The sequence below is a fragment of the Gracilinanus agilis genome, chromosome 2, assembly GCF_016433145.1.
Source record: "Gracilinanus agilis isolate LMUSP501 chromosome 2, AgileGrace, whole genome shotgun sequence".
NCBI lineage: Eukaryota > Metazoa > Chordata > Mammalia > Didelphimorphia > Didelphidae > Gracilinanus > Gracilinanus agilis.
Genome location: NC_058131.1, coordinates 568,980,636 through 569,005,269, shown reverse-complemented (window position 1 = coordinate 569,005,269; position 24,634 = coordinate 568,980,636). Strand labels below are relative to the sequence as shown.

Below are 24,634 nucleotides of genomic sequence, written 5' to 3'. Positions count from 1 at the left end.
TGAGAGGAAAGGCATCTGACCTTAAACACTTCCTAAATGTGTGACCCTAGGAAAGTCACTTAACCCCTTAACCCCCATTGCTTAGCCTTTAGAGTTCTTCTGCCTTGGAACCAATACACAGTATTGCTTCTAAGAAAGAATATAAGGGCTTTAAGGGGGGGAAGAGAGGGAGAAGGCATTAGAATTAAGAGGTATTGGGAAAGATTTCCTATAGAAGATGGGATTTTAGCTGGGCCTTAAAGGAAGCCAGGGCCAAAGGAAACTGAAGGGTGGGAGGAGATGAGAAGGGAGAGCATTCCAGGTATGGGGGACAGCCAGAGAAAATGCTCTAGGCTAAGAGATGGAGTGGCTTGTTTGAGGAAGCCAAAGAGACCAGTGTTACTGGACTGAAGTGGCATAAGGCAATGAAAAAAAGTGGAAAGGAAAGAAGTTCATCAGTACCAGATTTTAATAAAACAATGATTATCAAAATTATCTGGGACTGGCTAAGATTTATAAAGGTTTATAAGATTTATAAATAATTTAAGATTTATAGATGGAACAGAACACATATACAACAAGCAGCAGGAAAAGATTATAGTAAACTTGTATTTGATAAGAATATAGCTCTAGGCTATTGGGATAAGAAATAAGTATTTATTAAAAATTGCTGGGATAACTGGAAAGTAGTTTGGCAGAAACTAGGTATAGACCAATATCTTACACCATTCCCTAAGAGAAGATCAAAATGAATACAAGATCTAGACACAAAAAGAGATATTGTAATCAAATTAAAAGAACAAGGAACTTATTACCTATAAGATTTATGGAGGAGAGGAGAATTTATGAGTAAAAAAAGATGAAAAGCATTGTGAGTTGTAAAATGGATAATTTTGAGTACTTTAAATTGAAAAGATTTTGTATAAATAAAACAAATGTTGCCAAGATTAGAAGGAAAGCAGGAAATTGGAAAAACATTTTCAATCTATATAGAGAACTTTGTCAAATTTAGAAGAGTAAGCACCATCCCCCATTGATAAATTGGCAAAAGATATGAACATATAGTTTTAGGATGAAGAAATTAAAGCTATACATAAATACAAGAAAAAATGCTCTAAATCAGTGGTTCCCAAACTTTTTTGGCCTACCACCCCCTTTCCAGAAAAAATATTACTTAGCCCCCTGGAAATTAATTTTTTTTTTAAATTTTAATAGCAATTAATAGGAAAGGTAAATGCATCTGTGGCCATGACAGCTTCCCTGGATGGATGCAACACCCACCAAGGGGCAGTAGTGCCCACTTTGGGAATCACTGCTCTAAATCATTACTGATTAGAGAAATGTAAACCCAAACAATTCTGAGGTATTCTCTCTCATACCCATCAGATTAGCTAAAACAACCAAAGCGAAAAATGGCAAATGTTGGAGGGAATATGGAAAAATGAGGATACTAATACACTGTTGGTGGAACTACGAACTGATCCAACCATTTTGGTGAGCAATTTGGAATGACTCCAAACTGTAAAACTGTGTATACTCTTGGACCCAGCTTGCTGGGTCTGGTTTCAGGGAGATCAGGGGAAAAGGAAGGGAACTTATCTGCTCCAAAATATTTATAAAGGCTCTCTTTGTAGTAGCAAAGAACTGAAAATTGAGGGAATGTCCATCAATTGGAGAATGGCTAAACAAATTGTGGTATGTGATTGTGACGTAATACTACTGCACTGTAAGAAACGAAGAATAGATTAGTTTTCAAAAACCTTGGAAAGAACTGCATGAGATAATGAAGAATGAAATGAGTAGAACCAGAAGAACATTATTACAACTACAGATTTAATATTTGAAGAATAACTTGTGAATGTTCACCTCCAGAGAATGAACTGAAAAATGAAAACATGAGAGACATAATCTATTTCTTCATACCTGTTTGCTAGATGATGTCTTCTAATGTAGGGGGAGGGAAAGGAGGGGCTGAAATACTTAGAAATAAATTCTATTAATAAAAATTTTAAAATTATATGGCAGAGGGGGCAGCTGGGTAGCTCAGTGGAGTGAGAGCCAGGCCTAGAGATGGGAGGTCCTAGGTTCAAATCCAGCCTCAGCCACTTCCCAGCTGTGTGACCCTGGGCAAGTCACTTGACTCCCATTGCCCACCCTTACCACTCTTCCACCTAAGAGCCAATACACAGAAGTTAAGGGTTTAAAAAAAAAAAAAAGTATATGGCAGAAGGGGCCGCTAAGTAGCTCAGGGGATACAAAGCCAGGCCTAGAAATGGGAGGTCCTGGGTTAAAATCTGGTTTCATATACTTCTAAGCTGTGTGACCCTGGGCAGGACTCTTAATCCCAATTGTTTAGTCCTTATTGTTCTTCTGCCTTGGAACTGATATTTAGTATGGATTTAAGGCAGAAGGTAAGTGTTTAAGGGGAAAAAAGAGTATATAATGGAGGGTAAGAAGACTGGGAAGACAGGAGGGTGCTAGGTTATGAGGGTCTTTGAACGCCAAACAGAGGATTTTATATTTGATCCTGGAGATAATAGGGAGCCAATGGAGTTTATTGAGTATAAAGGTGACATGATCAGACTGTGCTTTAGGAAAGTCATTTTGATGGCCAATGGAGAATGGATTGAAGTGAGGAAAGACTACAGGCAGGAAGATCCGCATGAAGTCTGCTCCAGTAGACCAAGTGAGGTGATGAGGTAATCAGAGAAGAAAGGGGGTTAACATATTCAAGAAATGTTGCAAAGGTTGTAGTCTTTGGCAACAGTATAGATATGGAGAATGAGACCGTGAGGAACTGAAGACATCCAGCTTGTGAGCTTGAGGGAGGATGGTGTTGCCCTCAACAGGAATAGGGAAGGTAGGAGCAAGGAAGAGTTTAGAGGGAAAGATATTGAGTTCTGTTTTGGAAATGCTGAGTTTAATATGTCTACTGGACATCCAGCTTAAGATGTCTGAAAGGCAGTTGGAGATGCTAGATTGGAGGTCAGGAGAGAAGTTAGATCTAGTAGATCTGAAAATCATCAGCATAGAGATGCTAATTAAATAAATCCATGGGAGCCAAAAAGCTCTTATCATCGGAGTAGTAGAAAAATATATACAGAAGAAAATATATACAAAGTCAGCAAAATATATACAGAAGAAAAGGTGCCATTATTTGTATGGGGTGAATGGAGTTCTGCCCCAGGAAACTCTCTAGGATGAGAGGTACATTTCCTTACTGGAGAATGGACTGCCTCTCTGTGGCAAATGTCAGGCCTGGTCCTCACATCATGGTACTTGTCCACCAAAGTACCTCTCACCCTAAAGGGTTTTTTTTGCCATGATACTCCTCTTCTAGGCCCGCCTTTTCCCTAAAGTCCATGGAGGTGAGGGTTGTAGCTCACTTTGGGTAATTGCACCTTTCAATATTTTCTTTACAGGTGAAAAAAATTCTAGTTCCTGAAAATATAATTGGCTAATCCTAGCTTAGAATATTATCTTTTACAGTGGAATTAAAAATTTTATAGAGAACCTTCAACTAGTCTATCAACAAGCATTTTTTAAATTATAACCCATATCTTCTTAGAATTGAATTGATTCTAAAGCAGAAGAGCAGTAAGGGCTAGGCACTTGGAGTTATATGATTTGTCCAGGGTCATACAGCTATGAAGTTTGAGACCAGATTTGAATCCAAGCCCTCTCAACTTCAGGTCTGGCACACTATCTACTGAGCCAACTAGCTACCTTCAACAAGCATCAATTAAGCACCTTTTAAGTGCCAGGCATGGTGCTAGGTGTTGGAGAAATAAAGACAAAAATGAGCAGCCTCTGCCCTCAAGGTGTGTGCATTCCATTTGGGGAGACAAGATGTCCACAAATATGTACTTGCAAAATACATACAAAAATAAACATTAGAGAGCAGAGCATTAGAAACTGGAGGGTGGAAATCAAGGAAAGGCTTCATGTAGAAGGTATCAAACAGAATTCTGAAGGAAATGAAGTATTTTAATGTATCCATATGCTAACAAATGAATCACAAATGGTAAAATGTAGGCATTTATAACTCCATGTTAGTGAGATTTTTAAAAAAGCAGCGCATACACTCCTCCCTTTCTAAATATATTGCATAGGTGATTTTCTACTACTCCAATGATAAGACCTTAAAGAAACTCTCTAATTTTCTTCCCCTGGCTCAAGTACCTGAAAAGCCAACTCTTTAGAGGCCAAAGTGGCTTCCAGAGTCAATTGGAGTTTCTCTTTCTCCCCTCCACGCCTCAATCTCCCAACTCTGATCTACAATCTGAAGTGGCAAAGAACAAACCTCTGTTTGGAATTAAGAGCTTATGAAATAAGTGGGAGAAGTCCTCCCTGGGGCAGCCAGATAATGACGGGTATCTAAATATAGCCACCTATTAACCATGCCTATTTTTGAGCAGCAGAATTAATTGGGCCTATAAAATCTGTTTGTCTAGACGACGAAGACTTTTGGCTACTTTTACTGCTGTTTGTTGTCTCATTTCTTCTAAGTGAAAATAAGACAAAATAAAAGTAGTCCAGGACGAATGGGGCTGCCTTGCTCTAGTTTTTAGGATCATAAATGTGGATTGGGAAGGACACTTGGATATCATTGAGTCCAACCCACTGAGTGAACAATGACTTGTTAACTTGTGGGCAAATCACAATAGTAAGAACAGTAGCCTGGCACATAGCGGGTGCTTACTGTTGCTGTTGTTTGTCCTTTGTTTTCAAAAATGACCAATGACTCCATGGGGTGATATGATGATTAGAGAATAGATTGGATTTAAGTGAGGTAGAGTTACAGAAAGCTGTCAGTCAGCCTCACTCTCTTCCAGAGTCCTCCAAGTCCAGTGGCAAGACAAAAGTTAGGATGACCGGCGATGGTCCAGGATGCAGTGGATGCCCTTGGCTTCTTCTGTGTCCAACTAAGTTCTAAGTGCTCCACAGTCCCTGCTTCACCCCCCTTATGGCTTCTGGAAGAAATTGTTCTCATCTGCCCCCTTCCACCATTCTGGTCCATTTGCTATTCCTTATATCCTAAGAATTTATCTCCAAGTCTGGCTGTAGCTCATGCCTGGAATGCTTCCCTACTACTCTTCCATTTCTTGGAATCACAAATTTCTTTCAAGATTCCATTGAAACATCATCTTCTTGATTCTCCTATTGGTTTCCCTCTCAAGGCCTTCTTGTATTTTGGGGGGGGGGCAGGAAGGGGTAGGGTACGTATTCTCTCTCCTTACACATATATGTTGTCTCTACTGACAGGATAGAAATTCTTTGAGCAGAAGGACTGATTATTTCATTTTTGGTTTTATATCCCAAGGGCCTATTGAAATGATGGCAGATTCATTGTTCTGTCATTTTCAGCCCTTGTCTCCAACTCTTCATGACCCTATTTGAGATTTTCTTGATAAAGATACTAGAGTGGTTTGCCTTTGACTACTCTAGCTCATTTGATAGATGAGGAAACTGAGGCCAATGGAGTTAAGTGACTTGCCCACACTCACATAGCTATTAAGTGTCTGATGCCAGATTTGAATTCATGAAGATGAGTCTGCCTGACTTCAGGCCCAGGACTCTATTTTTTTTAAAATAATTTTTATTTTTTAGAAAAGTTATCATGGTTACATGATTCATGTTCTTACTTTCCCTTTCATGCCCCCCCCCCTGCACCTTCTCCCCATAGCCAATGCGCATTTCCACTGGTTTTAACTTGTGTCATCTATCGAGACTTATTTCCAAATTGTTGATAGTTGCATTGGTGTGGTCATTTAGTGTCTACATCCCCAATCACGTCCGCCTCAACCCATGTGTTCAAGCAGTTACTTTTCTTCTGAGTTTTCTCTCCTGTAGTTCTTCCTCTGAATGTGGGTAGTGTTCTTTTCCATAAATCCCTCAGAATTGTCCCCAGGACTCTATTCACTGTGCCACCTTTAACAACAATGGTCTGGTCCATAGTATATACTCAATAAATGTTTGTTTATTGATTGATTGGTTATGACTTGCTTTATTCTTTTCCAAGTATTTAAAAAAATTCAAACCCTTATCTTCTGAATTAAAACTAGTTCTAAACAATTGGAAAAACATTAATTGCTCATGGGTAGGATGAGCTAACATAATAAAAATGACCTCCCTACCCAAATTAATTTACTTATTTAGTGCCATTCTTATCAAAATATCAAGAAACTTTTTTACTGAATTAGAAAAAAAAACTATAACAAAGTTCATTTGGAAGAACAAAAGATCAAGAATATCAAGAGAAATAATTTAAAAAATGTGAAGAAAGGTGGCCTAGCAGTACGGGATTGTAAACTATACTATAAAGCAGTAGTCATTAAAACCATATGGTAGGACCAGTGGAAATGTGCGTCGGCCATGGGTGGGGGGAGTGCCGGGGTTGAAGGGGAAAGCAGGAGCATGAATCATGTAACCATGTTAAAAATGATTATTAATAAATGTTTAAATTAAAAAAAAAACATATGGTAGGGGCAGCCGGGTAGCTCAGTGGACTGAGAGTCAGGCCTAGAGATGGGAGGTCCTAGGTTCAAATCTGGCCTCAGACACTTCCCAGTTGTGTGACCCTGGGCAAGTCACTTGACCCCCATTGCCCACCCTTACCACTCTTCTACCTAGAAGCACAGAAGTTAAGGGTTAAAAAAAACAACACCATATGGTACTGGCTAAGAGACAGAAGGGAGAATCAGTGAAATAGATTTGGGGTAAATGACCTCAGCAAGACAGCGTATGATAAACCCAAACCCTTATCTTCTGTCTTAGTGTCAGTCCCAAAATGGAATAGCAGCACGAGCTAGGCAACTGAGGTTAAGGGACTTACTTGCCCAGCTCACACAGGTAGGATGTATGTTCAAGTACTTTTTAACCCATGATCTTATTTGATCCTCATAATGAGTGAGGCACTAGTTAGGGTTGTTATTTCCCTTTGTTAAAGGATGACATTAAAGCTGACAAATCATAGAATTGTAGATATAGAATTCGAAAGGATATTCAGGATCACAGGATATAATCCCCTCATTTTACAAAGAAAGAGACTGAGGTCCAAAGTCACACATTACTTGGTGATAGAGTTGGATTTGAACGGAAATCTTCTGACCACAAAACCAAATGTCATTGTACAAGCCTGCTTCCAGTCAATTCAATTCAACAAAACCATTTGTTAAAGGCTTACTAAGGACTGTGCTGAGAACTGGGAAATAGAGACACAAATGAAACAGCTCCTGCCCCTAAGGAGCTCATCATTCCATTCTACATTAAGCGACTTGCCCAAGGTCATACAGCTCCTCAGTGGCAAGATTGGATGTAGAACCAAGATTTCCTGCCAGCCAGCACAACACCCTTTCCATCTTACCTCCAGCCTTTTCACAGACACAACTGGCCTGGGTAGCCTTCTCCAATCCCAAGTGGCTCTGTGTTAGGTATGCCTAGTGGGCTTGAGATTTCCCCCTCAAGTTAGCCCTGTGGTGATATGTCAAACTGCAAAAGCTCAGGAAAAATGCCACAGAGAGCCATTAATTGCCCAACTCCCCCCTCCTTGGTAACCTCAGCCTTCCTTATACAGTCATCCCCCGGTCAGTCGTCATCATTCTTGCTTGGCAGACAGGATATCCTATACCTTCTGGCGTGGACACCAGATGGCAAACCAAAGGTCGTGGTATATGGCAAGAAATTTCCATTGGCTGGGGTGAGTCATGGAATCTGGGCTCCTGACATTCCCACTGTGGGGAGAGTGGAAAGAGGGGAGGGTCACTGTTCCTGGGGGTGGAGAGGAGAAAAAAAATATTTTTTTTTAGCAGAGAAAAAAAAATCTGGGATTTCTCATTGCTCCTGGAGGCTGGCTTTGTCTAAAGCAGACCCAGTTTCTAGGATAGCCTAATGTGGCCTTCCTTATATATAGTTAGATGACACAATGGACAGATTGCTGAGCCTGGAATCAGGAAGACCTTAGTTCTTATGCAGCCTCAGTCACTTCCTAGCTGTGTGACTGTAGCAAATAACTTCTGCCTGCCTCAGTTTCCTCGTCTGTAAAATGGTATTAATAATAGACACTACCTCCCAGGGTTGTTGTAAGGACAAAATGAGATAGTATTTGTAAAGTGCTCCTTAGCACACGGTCCGACACATAGTAAACACAGAATAAATGCTTGTTCCTGTCCCTTCCCCTTACGAGGATCTAAACCTCTGGGTTTGGATGAAGAAATTGCTCCAGAAGAGAAGAAGGTCTGCTGTCTCACCTTAACAGGGCAGCCTGAAGAATCTCCATCACTTGTCTCCACCCTGCTTATCCCATCTTATTCTCCACCATGCTGCCTCTGTGTCAGCCAGGCGGCCTCACTCCTACCTGGGTAGCCCAGATTCATTCCACAAGTGTCGCCTTTGCTGTCCCCTAGCAGCTCTGCTAATCCAAAACTTTCTCCCCCATCTCATCCCACCTTAAGCCCTCAGCAACTCCTCAGAACATTTCCTGAGTTCTCTGGACTATTGGAGTTCCTCTACGAGCTCTTCGATGTTGTCTTGGCTTTGTTCCACTCAGTAATTCTGGGTAAAAGAAACTTGTACCATCACAGAATCACAGAGGTGGAAGAGACCTCAGCACATGAGCTATGACCGTCTGCAGGTGTTATGCTGCATGCTGGGAATACAAATGAAAGAAAGTGAGAGGCTCCTTACCCTTGAGCTTACACTAATAGGGGAAGACAACAGGTGAAGGGCATCTGGCGGGAAGTGTGGGAGAGCCCTGGATCTCAGCAAGAGGAGGTGAAAGCTCACCAGTCAGAGCCCAGAATGGTTCCAGGGGCAGAGTCCAAGGTTCTGGTGGGGGAGGAAGTGAAGATGATGGTCTGAGTAAAGAAGGCCAGATGTGGAGATAACTGGGAGGTAAGGATCTGGTCCAATGTGGACACAAAAGGAAAGCCTCCATAACATATAAGCTGTTCTCTTGGGTCTGAAAAGCTCCCTGAGGGGCAGGCAGAGTATTCTTTGTAGATGTCTGTCCCCATGAGAGCCTTCATCCTGCACCCTAGATTGTTACCAAGAACAATGTTGCTTATAATAATAATAATATTATTATTTCTATGGGGCAGCTAAGTAGTCATGGATAGAGCCCTGAGCTGGGAATCAGGAAGACTCATCTTCATGCATTCAAATCCAGCCTCTGACAGTTACTAGCCACATAAACGTGAGCAAATCACTTAACTCTATTTGCCTCAGTTCCTCATTTGTGAAATGAGCTGGAGAAAGAAATGGTAAATTACTTCAGCATCTTTTTTTTAAACCCTCCAGGGTATCTGAAGACAAATCAAATCTACCACAATCTATTTATTGTTTCCAACTTTGAGCCAGGCCTTGTGCCAGAGATATAGTCAAAATCCAAAATAAAGCCTCTGATCTCTAAAACTTACAATCTAATTCCAGAGGCAATACTGTGTATTGGTTCTAAGGCAGAAGAGTGGTAAAGGCTAGGCAATGGGGATTAAGTGACTTGTCCAGGGTCACATAGCTAGGAAGTGCCTCAGGTCAATTTGAACCCAGGACTTCCTATTTCTAGGTCTGGTTCTCAATCCAATGAGCTACCCAGATGCCCCTGACTCCAGTGTCTTTGCCAAGAAAACCTTAAATGGGTTCATGAAGAATTGGACTCAACTGGAATGACCAAACAACAAATTATTTCTATACTTGTAAATACATGTATCTATCCATATAGACATATATGTACACAAAAGCACACACATGTATATATATATGTATGTATATATGTATTTATGAGGCAGCTATTTGGTAAAATGGATAGGGCCTTGAGTCTGGAGTCAGGAAACCTGAGTTCAAATCTAGCCTCAGACACTTCCTAGCTGTGTGTGACCATAAGCAAATCATTTAACCTTTGTTTTTCTGTTTCCTCAACTGTAAAATGGAGATAATAACAGGACCTAAAGTATTTAGCATAGTGCCTAGAACATAGCAGGTGTGCTCTCTCTGTCTGTCTGTCTGTCTCTCTCTTTCTCTCTCTCTCTCTCTGTCTCTCTCCATACACACACACCACACATAGAGAGATAGATATATACTTATTTCCTTATGTAGTGCTTTGTGGTTCACAAATTCTTTATATCTATATGTGTATTATTATCTCATTTGAGTTTTGCAACAACCCTATAAGGTAGGTACCCGACTTTACAGATGAAACTGAAGATGAAAATGATTAAGTGACTTGTCTAGGGTTATACAGTTTGGAAGTATCTGAGGCAAGGTTGGAACTTGGGTCTTCCTGACTCTAAGTACACTCTCATCGTACCATCTAGCTGCCTATAACTTATTATATTTCTGACCCAATTTAGAACTACCGTTATATCTTGCCTCTGGCATTAGACTGTCAGTTTTGGAGGCCAGAGGCTACATTTTGGACTTTGACTATATCTCTAGTGCAAGGACTGGCTCAAAGTTGAAGCTCAATAAATAGATGGTGGTGGATTTAATTTGGTCCTTAGACTCTCTGGAGCTAATAGCAGGTTCTGGACTCATTTCCTAGAGTCAGGATACATTCTTAGCTTTTTTTTTAAATGTTACGGACTCCTTTGTTAGTCTGGTAAAGCCTATGGGCCTTTTTTTCAAAATAACATTTTTGAATATATAAAATAAAATTGGTATTACAAAGAAAACAAATTATAATGATATAGTTATCAAAATTTTAAAAAAGACAAGTTTACAGACCTCCAGGGTAAGAATCTCTGTCTTAAGGGAAGCCTAAGGCTTTAATACCTGCTAATGGACTAATGCAGAGACTTCTTGACTGTTCTTTTTAATTTTTTTTAGCAGAAGAGGAGGTTCTCTGGGTAAGATGGTTGTGTTTCCTTGGCCCATGCTATGTACAAACAGAACCATTTCAGATCGATTTGTATCTCCATTTAGAGGAGCCAGATCAACATACCCAGCAGTCCAGTGTGATGGTTAATTAATAATAAATAAGGCAACAATCTGAACAAAATTATTTTTTAGCAAGGCAGGCATAATAAATGGGTCAGTGAATTCACAGTCTGTCAAAAGATCCCAAATACAGAGTGAGATAGATTTTTATTTATTAAAAACAATCAAATAAACCCAATTATTATAAGAAAACGTCAATAAGGATACAAAAATCAGTAATCTGATATCTAATTGGAAGAAAAATTAAGGGCTTTCCAGGTTGGGAATGGGAAATATTGAGTTTGGGTTGAGTTGGGAGGGAGATGAATAGGTTTTGGGGACTTTCTATTCTCAAAATTGCGAAATGTTCATTAATCCATCTCATTTATGAAACAAAAGATGATATATACCACCTAATTTCCTATGGAAGATTTGTAGGAAAACAAGAAGATGGAGGAGAATGTATGTGGCAGTACGAGATGAATCAGTGTCCATAAGATGGAATCTGATTGTTTTTATTAATTCCCACATCAAACCAACTCCATTTTGTAACTGGTCTTTGCTCTGTCTCATCACTTGGCCCATGCTTTATAGAATTAGAACAATTTTTGCTTGGTTTGTACAACCATTTCTAAGTGCTGGAACAATGATACCCAGCAGCCCAGTTGTTTTAGGTTACCCAGTGAATAGAAATATAGACTTATAAAGCTGGTAAGAGGCCTTTATCTAGCTTGACCTCTTCTATTTATAGATGAAAAAACTATCAATTTGGTGTTACCTAAAGTCACATGGAAAATCAATAGCAGAACCCAGGTCTCCTGATTCCAGGGCTTTCCCTTCTATACCACATTGACTCTGGTAACCCCAATTCTGCCACTGGTCTGCCACATCACTGAGTCTACTCCTGCATGGTGAGAATCACAGTCTCCAGGCATAATGTTGGGAGCAAACCCTGAAGGAGTAATCCAGCTATGGCAAAGATGACTAATTTGATAACAAGCCTTTCCGACCTTTGCTAGGCTTGTCTTTGGATGAGAGACGTAGACATTCTGTCATCAGATCCATAGAGGAAACATTTCCTCTTTGGTAGAAATCTTTTGAGAATCCAGACTCAACCTCTGGGTTTCATGTTATTTCCCTCATTAGACTAAATACAGATTTTGTCTTTCTTTGTATCTCCACAGTAGTTAGCACACAGAGCCTGACACATAGAAGGCACTTAATAAATGCTCTTCATAGTTGACTGACTGACTTCCACATCCATGATAAGGAGTGGAAGTTGAGTAGAAAACAATTATATATGTGTGAGTGTGTGTAACATATATACTGTTCAGTTGTTTCAATTGTGTCCAACTCTTTATGACTTCATTTGGGGTTTTCTTGGCAAATATACTGGATTGGTTTACCATTTCCTTCTCCAAATAATTTTACAGATGAGGAAACTGAGACAAATGGAGTTAAGAGACTTTGCCTAGGGTCACATAGCTAGTAAGTGTCTGAGGTCAGATTTGAACTCAGGAAGACTTGTCTTCCTGACTCCAGGTCTGGAGTTCTATCTGCTGTGCAACTTACCTTACCCATAAAATATATAAATAGCATTTATAAGTATATTAAAAATGTAAAACATAAATCAGAGAAGGAGTGGGTGAATTTGGAAGACTTCATGAAGGAGGGTGGGTCTTGGGTTCAGATTGAAGAATGAGCGGGATGTTATTAAGTCTTCTGGTGTCCCTCTCTGGAAACCTTCTCACTGGTCTTGCTCATATTCTATCCTCGTGCCTCTGGAACCTCCTATTGTGTCTGTTGGGTCTTTTATTAATCTTATTTCTCCTTTAGAGAAATATATTAAAGACCAGGTAGGAGGTGAAACGTAAGAGCTATTATATCTCACTTATCATTTCTACCATCTTGATTCCTAGAAAACATGTCATCAGGAACTCAGCTGGTATTTTGAAGTTGTGGAAAGCAGAAGCCTATTCCTGGATTTTGTCGAATTTAGCAGATAGAAAGGGGAAATAGCCTTTCCAAAAATGCCAGGTCAGAGCATTTAGGGGCTAACAGGACTGATTCCTTTCTTATACTTTCCTCCTCTTCCTGAGACCTCATTTTTTCTCTTTTCTCCTTCTTTTCTTCCCTCTCCACCCAAGCCTTAGTTGACTAATGAGATTTTAAGACAATTAGATATAGAGCTGGAAGGGATTTTATGTAAAATTTAGGTCAGAAGTTCTGAATCTGCAGTCCATGAACTTGGTTTGATTTTTGTTTATTTTATTTTCCTTCAATATTTTGGTACTTGTATTATAATAGAATTGGTTTCCTTTGTAATCTTATATATTTTATTTTATGCCTTTAAAATTCTTATTTGGAGAAGGATGCATAGGTTTCATTGGAGTGTCAAAGGAATTTATGACCCATGAAAAAGGCGAAGAACCCTGATCTAGATAAATTTCAATTTATACAGGAATATATCCCTTTCAATTTATAGAGAAAGAAACTCAGGCTCGCTGAGAGGAAATGACTTATTTAAGGCCACATCAGTAGTAAGTAGAAGAATCAGGATTTCAACTCAGGTCCTCTGACTCTAAAGCCAGTGTTCTTTCCAGTATATCATGTATAGGAAGAGTCCTCATCAGCCTGAGATACCATTCTGGCCTCATTCCATTTTCCCTCCATCCTCCCCTACACTCTGTTTTCATACTTGGGGCTTTAAATTTTTAAATGCAATCTCCCTGCCTCATCTTAACTTCCCATTCATCCTTAGTCCCTGGTGTTTACCACCCGACTTGGTTCCTATTCCTCAAACCAACCCTAAGGGTCTAATCTATAGATCTATTTTTCTATCCAGCATCTTATTTCTTCAGGAATAAATTGGGGGAAGGGATAGAGGGAGGGAGAATATATCAAGTCTCATTTCGGAAGCTGAGAACTCAAGGGGGGGGGGGGAACAAAGAACTAACTATTTCTTTTGTGAGATTCTATTTTCTTTTGCCCCATGGAAAATGTAATCTCCTCCAGTGTGTGTTTGAGTGCAGTAGTTAATACATTCAAGATGGGAATGGGTAACGGGTTAAGCATAGCAATCCAGATGAGATGGCAGAGCCCGTGTCTGGAAAACTGCATCGGTTGAAGAAGAGTGGTGGAATGGATTAGATACATGTTCGACCTGGCTGCCTAAGAGACTGGGTAGCAAGAGAGAGGGAAGACTGTTTTTAAAGGGATAGCTGGACGTGGATTGGTAAAAATGAGCTATACCCATTTTGGCCTGGATTTAACAGGTCCATAATAATAATAGGTTCATTTGGAACAATCGGATATGAACTTCACTGAGAAATACTTATGACTGACAAAAATTATATGGCCCTGGATTTATCATATGGAACCAAGTTTGGCTCATGTGTGAAAGGAGTCTATAGAATTAAAGGGCCTTTTGTGAGTAACATGCACATAAACTCAACAATCATGTTGACAAATGGCTAGAATGTAGAAGTGTAGGGGCTAATGAGAATCAGATTGCTGAGACTGGAAATTACAGAAGGATTATTTTTAAGGGGTCTCTATCAGTGTAGACTTTGGAGCACAAAAAATTGCTGGAATTTAGTTTGCATAAATTTAGCATCTATTAAGATACTACCTGATGGCCAGATTTATATACAAGAAGCTTAATATCCTTTTAAAGGTATAGCTAGGTGACATCGTAGATAGGGTGCCAGGCTCACTTCCTGGGTTCAAATCTGGCCTCTGATACTTGCTTGCTGTGTGATCCTGGGAAAAACATTTAACCTTATTTGCCTCAGTTCCCTCATCCGTAAAATAAGCTGGAGAAGGAAAGGGCAAACCACTTCTTTTGTCTTTGCCAAGAAAACCCCTAAAAGTGTCACAAAGAGTTGGACACAAATGAATAAAAAATCCCTTAAAAATTAACAGATGACAAATCACCAGTTCTCAAATATAGGTCCCAAAATACTCTTAAGAATTTAACAAACCAACTGTTCTGAAACAGGAACATTATAATACCCAAAACTGTTGTCCTAAATTGCCTGGACATCACACTGATCTGCATTAGTTTATGAACAACATTTTCATTAAATATTGCCATCCTGAATACTCATAACCTCCAATCTATGCAGAATGAAGAGTTATCAAAATATTAAGGTCTAGCAGAAGAAATCAAAACCAGATGGGGGCAGAATGAAGTATCCATCCTTCTCATCAGCCTGAACTGTTCTAAAGATATTTTCCTGGAGTCTACAGAAGATGAACTTACATACCAATTCTTGAATTCAATTATAGAAATCAGTCATTTTATACATATATGAAATAGGATGCTGAACAGAAAACAGAAAACTACAAAAGTAGAAAAATAATCTTTTCCTAAATTGTTTTTATCAGAATTCATTCAAATGTATTATGAAAAGAATGAGGATCATTTTAATAATTGTTAATATTTATATCATCTTTTAAGTTTTGCAAAGTCCTTTGTAGCCATCATTTCATTTGACCCTCTCAACAATGTCATGGAGTAAGGTCTTCACATATTATTATTTTTTTTCCAATTTTGTCATTGGTCAGTCATTTTTCAGCCATATCTGAAACCTTTAGGAATTTTCTTGGCCACGATACTGGATAAGTAGGCTCTTGGCAATTCTCTTTTTTGGGTTATTATAGTCTATATGTGGGTCTGGCCCAGCTCACACTCTGTCTCTGAGGGCTATATCCCTGGCTAGATTGGGCTCCTTTGATGTATACAGGTATTGAATGGGTATAGGCAAGCCATCCCAACCCTTAATGCTCTGTCTATTGTCCATTTTCTCCCTAGGAAGGAGGTTAGGGGCCAGAAGGGGCTCCTTTTGACCCCTAGTTTTTATTCTCTAAAGTCAAAACCAACATTTTGAAGGATTCCTCCTCCCCCTCTCCCAATTCCTTTTCCAAGTGCCCCATAAGACCCTGTTTATTTTTCCAAGTTAAGCTCAGCGTTTCCCCCTGTTTTATAACAAACACTCTCATCTGAAAATGTAACATAAACATGCCTATAATTTAAACAGATGTGCCCCACTGGAATGTAGAGGTCTAATTTCATGGTGTATGTAAGCACTATATTTTCTCATTTATTGCCTGGCAGAAAAGAATGGAGCTTAAGAAGGTCCTACTCTTCATTCTGGGTGCATTTCCTCTTGTTAAAGCTAACAATAACAATCTTTCATTTCATTTTATTGATTCATTCATTCAACCAATGTTCATGGAATGAATGAATGAACAAAACCTACTATACAGGATGTCCCAAAATTCTTGATGCAATTTTAAGTTACTAAAGTGTACTTAAGGCACGAAGACTTGGGGGTTTCCTTGTATACAAAGTAATATTAGACTCAGTGGGAGATAGAAACAGGAGTAAGGGGTGGCTCTTGCCTTTATAGAGCTTATAGTTCAGTAGAAAAAATGGAGAAATGACTAAAAGATAGAATCACTCATTAGAGAGCCATAGAGTTGGGAAGAACTTCAGAAGTTATCTAGCCCACTTAAACAAAAATCCCTTCAATGACATCCATGACAAGTGACCATTCAGTTGCTACTGAAGGATAACCAGTGAGAAAGAATCCATCATCTCCTGAGGTAGACCATTCCATTGCTCCTGGAAGTTCTGATCAGGGGACTGCTGGGAAGTGTTTATTAACAACTAGTTTTCTGAGAAAAAAATAAGCATACGGGGAACACGCTTTTAATTTTAATCTGCATTATTCACATTTCTTAAATCTAAACGATCAACAAAACAATGAATTAAGCCCTGATTTTCAGTATTTGCTAATTCTGTCGTGTAAATGCTTTAATGGGTAGTCCAGTGGATAGCTTGCCTGGTCTGGAGTCAGGAAAACTGACTGAGTCAGGAAATCTGACTCAGACACTTAGTAGCGGTGTGACCTTTGCCAAGCAATTAACCCAGCTTGCCTCAGTTTCTTCATCTGTAAAGTGAGCTGGAGAAGGAACCACTTCAGTATCTGCCCAGGAAAACCCCAATGGGGACATGAAGAGTTAGACATGATTGAAATGACTGAACAGAACAAATGTTTTAATAATAGCTTGGCTCTAATTCTTAGATAATACTTCTTTATATTAAGCCTAAATATAACTCTCTGAATCTTCCCTGGCTTCTAGTTCTGTGCTCTTGGACCAAAAGGAAGAAGTTGATCCCTTTTCCATATGATAATCCAATTTTAACAAAATAAATATAAATATAATATAACACAAAGTTGTATTGAGTCATCTGCTGCCCTCCATTAGCTTTTTTTTTTCTTTTTCAAATCTTAAGGGCAATATCTTGTCCTCATGGGCCTATATGGCCAGTTCTGCTATTTTTTAGAGTTTATACCAGATGAAAGGTTGTAAAGTCAAAGGACAAAGTCAATGAAGAACTAACTAGAGTTGTAATAGTGGGAATAGAGATATGAGTGATAGTTCAGAAGTAGTATCTATAGGACTTCTTGATTAATAATAATAGTTCACATGTAAAATACTTAAAGATTCATAAAGTGCTTTTTTATGTCCAGTTTTATCCTCTTCTTTATATATGTTGAGATATATCCAATATATAATTTAATTCAATCCTCATAATAATCTTAATCACCCCATTTAATGGATGATGAAATTAAGGCACAGAAGTTGTGATATCCTTAGGATCACAGAGCTACTAAGTATCTGAGACAGAATTAGAACCCATGACTTCTAGATTCTGTGGCCAGTGCTCTCTGCAAGGGTCATGTTGCCTTTTCATTAACTGAACATTAGAAGTAAGTGATAAGAACAAGTAAAAGATGACACAGGGATCGAATCTGCATGACTTGGGAGGCTATTGACCCGATCATCAGAAATAGAAAAGTTGGCAGAGAGGCAAATTTGGGGAGAAGATGGTGAGTCAAGTTGTGGACATGTTAAGTATAGCTGGAAATTTAGAACTTCAGCTCAGGAAACAGATAAGGGGCTGGCTGTATAGCGAAGAGGAAGAAGGGATGAAATCACTAAGAGAAAGAGGGCAGGGAGAGAAGGAAAGAAGATTCAGAATAGAAAGCAAGGCAGGAGGAAGAAGAGAACCAATTGAGATGGACAAAGACTAGCCAGAGTGATAGGAGAAGAATGAGAAAAATTCAGTTTCCTGGAAGCCAAGAGAGGAGAGCATTTCAAGGACAGTGTCAAATGGAGAAGGATGATAATTAAGAAGACGCTACTAGGTATAATTCTTGTAATTGCAAACACTTTACTTTTTGGCTGAATTACTAGGAGAGCTATTCCAAAGCAAATGTTTATGACTTTTGTTTTGTTTTAAAACATTTCAGGATAATGTAAGCTCTTGTGTCATTAATTATAATGAGCAAGCCAGACTCTGAAAAGATGAGAAAATGCACCTCCTTCCCTTCTGTGCAAAGGTGGAAGATTATGGCTGAGGAACACTGAATATCATGTCAGATATGGTTGTTGTGTGGGTTAGTTCTGAACTCCTTTTCTTAGTATTTTTTTATCCTTTCTTAATAGGGTTTGGAGAGCTTTTGGGCATCCTGAGATCTGTAGTTCAGAGTAATAAGCATTATTGTCTTCTTAGCACTGAGAGTAATTTGGGATTCTCATGATCTTTGAGTCAGAAGGCAGAATAGAGTTATGTCCTGAGGTGATACAACATAGTCTGCAAGAAAGACTGAGAGGAAGAAATGGGGATTTCAAAAACTGAGCAGAGGCCATAAGAAGGTCTTTCCCAGCCTTACCCAAACTGAACTAGACATATTCCTCAGAGCATGGACAACAGGCAAAAGGAAGAAAGGTAAGGAAGTCATTTGTCCTATTCTAGGGGCATCTTGGAACAGACAACTCTGTCTGAAGCTAAGGGTTCTATGTTCAGTTGTTCAATCATCTTTGACTCTTTGGGACCCCATTGGTTTTCTTGGCAAAGATATTAGCCATTCACCAATGTATTCCCATTTTTACAGATGAGGAACTGAAGTAAATAGGGGCTAGGGAACTTGCCCAGGGTCACAGAACTAGTGTCTGAGGCCAGATTTTAATTGAGGAAGATGAATTTTCCTGGCTTTAGGTCCACTGTATCACCTAGCTACCCTATAGGAATTATATATGCCTCCCCCTTAAGGATTGTGGGAAGTTCAGAAAAAAAGGTCTGCTGCTCTTTCTCCAACTTCTCTAGCCTGTGCTTGTCCAGTAGCAGAGATAAATATAAATTTAAATTAGAGCAAAGAGTCAAGCCTCTACCTGAATGTTAGGAATTTTCCTAACTAGGGGCTCTGAGCTTTGGGGACTTCACTACCTTTTATCTGATATAAACTATAAAAAAAATAGCAGAAGAGGGGACAGCTGGGTAGCTCAGTGGATTGAGAGTCAGGCCTACAGACGGGAGGTCCTAGGTTCAAATCTGGTCTCAGACACTTCTCAGCTGTGTGACCCTGGGCAAGTCACTTGACTCCCATTGCCTACCCTTACCGCTCTTCTGCCTTGGAACCAATACACAATATTGACTCCAAGACGGAAGGTAAGGGTGTTAAAAAAAATAGCAGATGAGCTGGTTGTATGGACCCATGGGGGCATTATATTGTTCCTATGATTTGAAAAAATAAGCTAGTAGAGGGCTGCTAGATGGCTCAGTGGATTGAGAGCAAGGCTTAGAGATAGGAAGTCCTGGGTTCAAATCAGGCCTCAGACACTTCCTAGCTATGTGATCCTGGGCAAGTCACTTGACCTCAATTACTTGACTTAGTATTGATTTGAAGACAGAAAGTTAAGCTTAAAATACATTAAATTAATTAAAAAATAAGCCTAATGTCTTTTGTGTCCTTTTGTGTCCCTCTTACTTTCATAGTTCCTGGTACATAGTAGATGCTTAATCAATATTGATCAATTGTTATAGAAACAGTGTCCATGCTGAGAAAAGTCATGGTTCCTTGGAGTATTCCAGTGGTATCTTCTGGAAAGAGTCTCTTGGTAGGAAGTTTAAATAGAGAAATTCTTGGTCTTGATTTTTTTTTTGAGACCTCATCTGGTGGGGAAGGACATCAGGAGCTCTTTAGGGTATCAGCACAAACTATACAACCCCTTTTTCTCTAGAACTTTCTTTCCTCATTCATACTTGTAATTGATACTAGTTTTAGAATAAATGGTAATTGATGTTTAAAAAACCCATCCAACCAAATTGTCTAAAAATGTTTCTTCTTATGGATTTAACAAATTCAATTGTATTTGTAATAAAATAATTGTTGACTGACTAGTAATTCTCAATAAAAGCCATAACTTTTATTTATCTTGGAGGGGGAAAAGCTAAAGGGCATCACTAATTAAATGCCTAGAAATAGGTTGATGTCAGGTGTGGAGCGATAAAGGGTTCAGGTAGAAGAGGGTATTGGTGGGTAGTAACCAGTGCTCTCTTCTCCTAGCTCTTAATCTGGTCTTCTTTCTTTATCACCAAGATTCCTCTCCTAGGTCTATGCAAAGCTATATCATATGTTGGTGCCTGCCTTTGTGGAATAATCTGAAAGGCACCTAATTTTGATGAGGGCTCCCTCATAGGCAAAATACTCTTCTGCATCCATGAAATTCTGACCATTCTTTTGGAGTTAAGGAATTAAAAGTCTCTATTAAAATGCATGGATATTATCCGGAAAAAGGTAATATATTAAATCATTATCATCCATTGACATCTTACATGGATTCTGAAATGAAAGCAAAACCTCTAGAAAATGGGAGATGAGACAGGTTAAGTTTTTAGGAAATAAGAAGCCTAACAGGTTAAAAAAATATTTGATAGTTTTATACTGCTTTCCCCATGAATAACAACAATAATAACTATTTATATAAGATATACAAGTTTTAGAATACTTTCACATCTATTAACTTGATTTTCATCATTGTGAAATAGGAATTGTGGATATCATTAACTCCATGTGGAAGAAGAAGCATAAGAATTCTGACAGGCCCCCATTACATCAGGAAATCCATCATATTCTGTTGTAGCTTTTTTTGAAGCATCATCTGTTTGCTCAAAGACTTGAGTTGCTTTTCCTCTCCTGTGCCCTTCCCCCTTCCCCTTTCCAGATTGTGACTAATGGCTATTCTTCCATAATTATTATTATTTTGATGAGGCATGACAAAATAAAAAGACAGTGGGCTAACTTGAAACATTTGATGGCGAAGTCTATGATTAAATTTCTGAAAAGACCGTCCTCTTAGGATTATAAAACCGTTCACTCAGCAGTTGTGAGGTTCAGTATCAAATGGGGGCCTTCATGAAGGAAAAGCAGCAGCAGCAGCAGCACCGGTAGCTGCTCAGGGGAGCTGACCTCAGCTCAAAGGTTAGTATTCTTTTACTCTGTTCCATCTGGACTCTCCAATGGAGTTTTTCAGTGGGGATAAAAAAGGCCACAGACTCTCTGACTCTTAAACATAGAGACCCTTATTCCTAGATACTTCTTTATTTGTGCTGCCAAAGAACCAGATGTGGTATTCTTTACAATTTAGCCCTTATCACTTATGTACCTTAGTTCTCTAGAAATCATTTCTCCATTCAAGACCCATAAACTCATTTATTTTCTCCCTTCCATCTCTTTATTTCCCAACCCTTCTCTTCCCTTCTCCTTCTCTCCTTTACCTCACCTCCAAATGGCTGTCTCTTCAAAGGATCACACATTTAGAAATGGAAGGGGTCTTCTGTTGTTTAGTTGGTTAGTTATGCCCGACTCTTCATGACCTCTTTTGGGATTTTCTTGGCAAAGACACTAGAGTGGTTTACCATATCCTTCTCCAGCTCATTTGATGGATGAGGAAACTGAGGCAAGCAGTGCTAAACAACTTGCCATGGGTCACACAGCTACTAAATGTCTGAGGTCAAATTTGAACTCGGGAAATAAGTCAAGAAAGGATCTTAGTAATCATCAAGTCCAGCCTCATCATTTTACAGTTGGGGTAAATGCCAACGAAGGAAAACAAATTGCTCAAGGTACAAAACATAATAAGTGACAGTTAGAATCTGAACATAGGTCCTTTGACTTCAAATCCAGTGCCTTTCCCATTTCATCAACCTGTTATGGCTATCTTTTTCTCTCCTTGTCTCTGTTTTTGTGTCCCTTTTTGGGTATCTCTCTTATAGGTGTGGGAAGTAGTGAAAGCTGGAAGAAACTAACTAGAAGATAACATTTCTTATTAAATTTACTGAGAAGAAAGAAGAAAATAGTAAAGAACCTCAGCATGCCAATAGAAAACTCCATTAGCTTTTTTTAGGGTTAGAAAAAGACATATATCCTCCTTTTCAGTCATTTCAAACATGTCTAACTCTTTGTGTACCCATTTGGGGTTTTCTTGGCAAAGATACTGGAGTGGTTTGCCATTTCCTTCTCCAGTTCATTGATAGATGAGGAAACTGAGGCAAAGAGGGTTAAGTGACTTGCCCAGGGTGATACAGCTAGTAAATATCTGAGGCCAGATTTGAACTCAAGAAGATGAGACTTTTTTGACTTCAAGCCTGGCACTCTGTCCACTATGCCCTGTAAAGCCTTAGAACCCATGAAAAGATTATGTTTATGAGCCTGTTCCTTATATTGCTGTGATGGAAGAAGCTGATGACAGATGAGAAATTATGAACAAGGGCTTTTAACATGAGGCTTCTCTGAGGAATCCCAGAACAGAGTATGATTCAGAATGCTTTTCCACTCTAAATTAAGTTTTTCTGTGTCATGACCTCCTTTGGCAGTAATGACACCTATGGACTGCTTCTTAGACAAATTTTTTAGTGCATAAAATAAAACCTACAGGATCCCAAAGGAAATAAATAATACAGTTTTCAAAATATGTTTTAAAATACACAAATTTACAGATGTCTAGTTAGAATCTATTTCTTTGAGGACACGAATACATTGTTGGTAGAACTGTGAACTGATCCAACCATTTTGGATGGTAATCTGGAAAACTGTGTATACTTTTGATCTAGTGATACTACTATTAGGTTTATTTCCTAAGGTGATCATGGAAAAAGGGAAAGAAACTATATATTCTAAATATCTATGGTGCCTTTTTTTGTATTAGCAAAGAACTGGAGCCTGAAGGAATGTCCATCAATTGGGGAATGGCTGAACAAGTTGTAGTATGTTTGTAATGGAATACTATTGTTCCAGAAGAAATAATGAACAGGATGAATCACAAAAAAATCTGGAAAGACTTATATGAAGGGATGAAAAGTGAAGTGAGCAGAAACAAGAGAATGTGTACAACAATAATGTAAGACGATCAACTGTGAATGACTTAACTATTATCAATAAGGCAAGGATCCAGGACAACTTCAAGGAACTCTTGACAAAAAAGGATATCAACCACCACAGAAAGAACAGACAAAGTTTGAATGTGGATTGAAATATATACTGTTCTTCACTTTATTTCCTCCATGAATTTTTTTCTAGTGTCAGCAATGTATCTTGTTTTACAATATGACAAACATGGAAATATGTAGTATATGATAATGTATGTACAGCCTATATCATATTAGTAGCCTTCCTGGAGAGAGGTAAAAAGGAGGGAGAGAATATGACTGGAAAATGTCAGAAAATGAATAAAAATTATAATGGAATTACTTGACATGTAATCTGGAAAAAATAATGTTTGCTCTGATAGAAGGCATGATAGAAGAAAAGTATTTTGTTCAAACTTTGGTGAATTAAGATTAATTACTGATAACAAATGATAATTAGTAAGAAAGCTACAGATTGTACCTACACAGCCGTATTTCTTTAAATCTTGCTCTAATATAGCAAAACTCTTATAAATATGAAGATTATATTTGGGAGGTGAGTAAGTGCTACTCTCTCAGGTAGGGAGAAGTTACCTATAGGAAGTCTAGTTGATTTGACCACAAAATCATAATCAAAATCTATCTTTTTACCTGATAATTACAGACAGTGCCAATGAGGAAAAGAACAATGTCTTGAGTGTTAGAGAAGGGAATGAACATTCATCATGCTTCTACTATGTGCAAGGCACAGTGAAAAAGCACTTTGCAAATATTTATTTAATTGGGTCTTTGCAACACCTTGGTGAGGTAGGTACTATTATTATTTCCATTTTACAGTTGAGGAAATGGAGGCAGGCATTGGTCAAGTAACTTGCCCAAGGGTCTGAGGCTGGATTTTAATTCAGATCTTCCTGACTCCAAGCCAAACTCTCTATCCACTGCCAACTGCCTTTAATTGGCATTATAAAACCTGATCTATAAAGTGAATTCTCAACAATTGTTCTTCACTTGATGAAAGCTGCCTCTTCCTTTTCTTTTCTTCAGGCTTAGGATAGATTTACTATCTGTGCTAATGAGCCTCTGAGGTTCCAAAGCAGGGAAGATGAAATGGAAGGGCACATTGGTCAGGAGGGAAAAAAAGCTGAGATGGCAAGTCCCTCCAGCTCCACTGAGCAGCCCAAATTAAATTTATTTTCTTTCCTGGAGATTAGTAATCGTGAGTCTCTCCTTTCAAAGTTTCCACTACCAGGATTATGCTTCTTTCCCCCTAAGTGTGTAATGCTTGGCCCCTTGCCTCTAAGAACTCAGCATTAAGGAAATTGTCCCAGCCTAGACGACATGTCTCAACTACTTCTGCCACTGTAGATGTCAGCAAGCATGTTGACATTTTCCTATGTACTTGGTGACACACATCTGACCTGAGGGTTTTCTACTGTCTCTTTTGGCCCTGACAAAAAGAATGGGAAGGAGGGAGAAGGCAAG

At 38.9% G+C, this 24,634-nt stretch overlaps 1 protein-coding gene across 1 annotated transcript in view; it reads right to left on the bottom strand.

Annotated features, from left to right (window-relative positions):
* The window catches only part of ITGA11 (integrin subunit alpha 11), a 229,127-nt gene that overhangs the window by 115,440 nt on the left and 89,053 nt on the right, over positions 1–24,634 (bottom strand). The gene's annotated exons all lie outside the window — the stretch shown is intronic.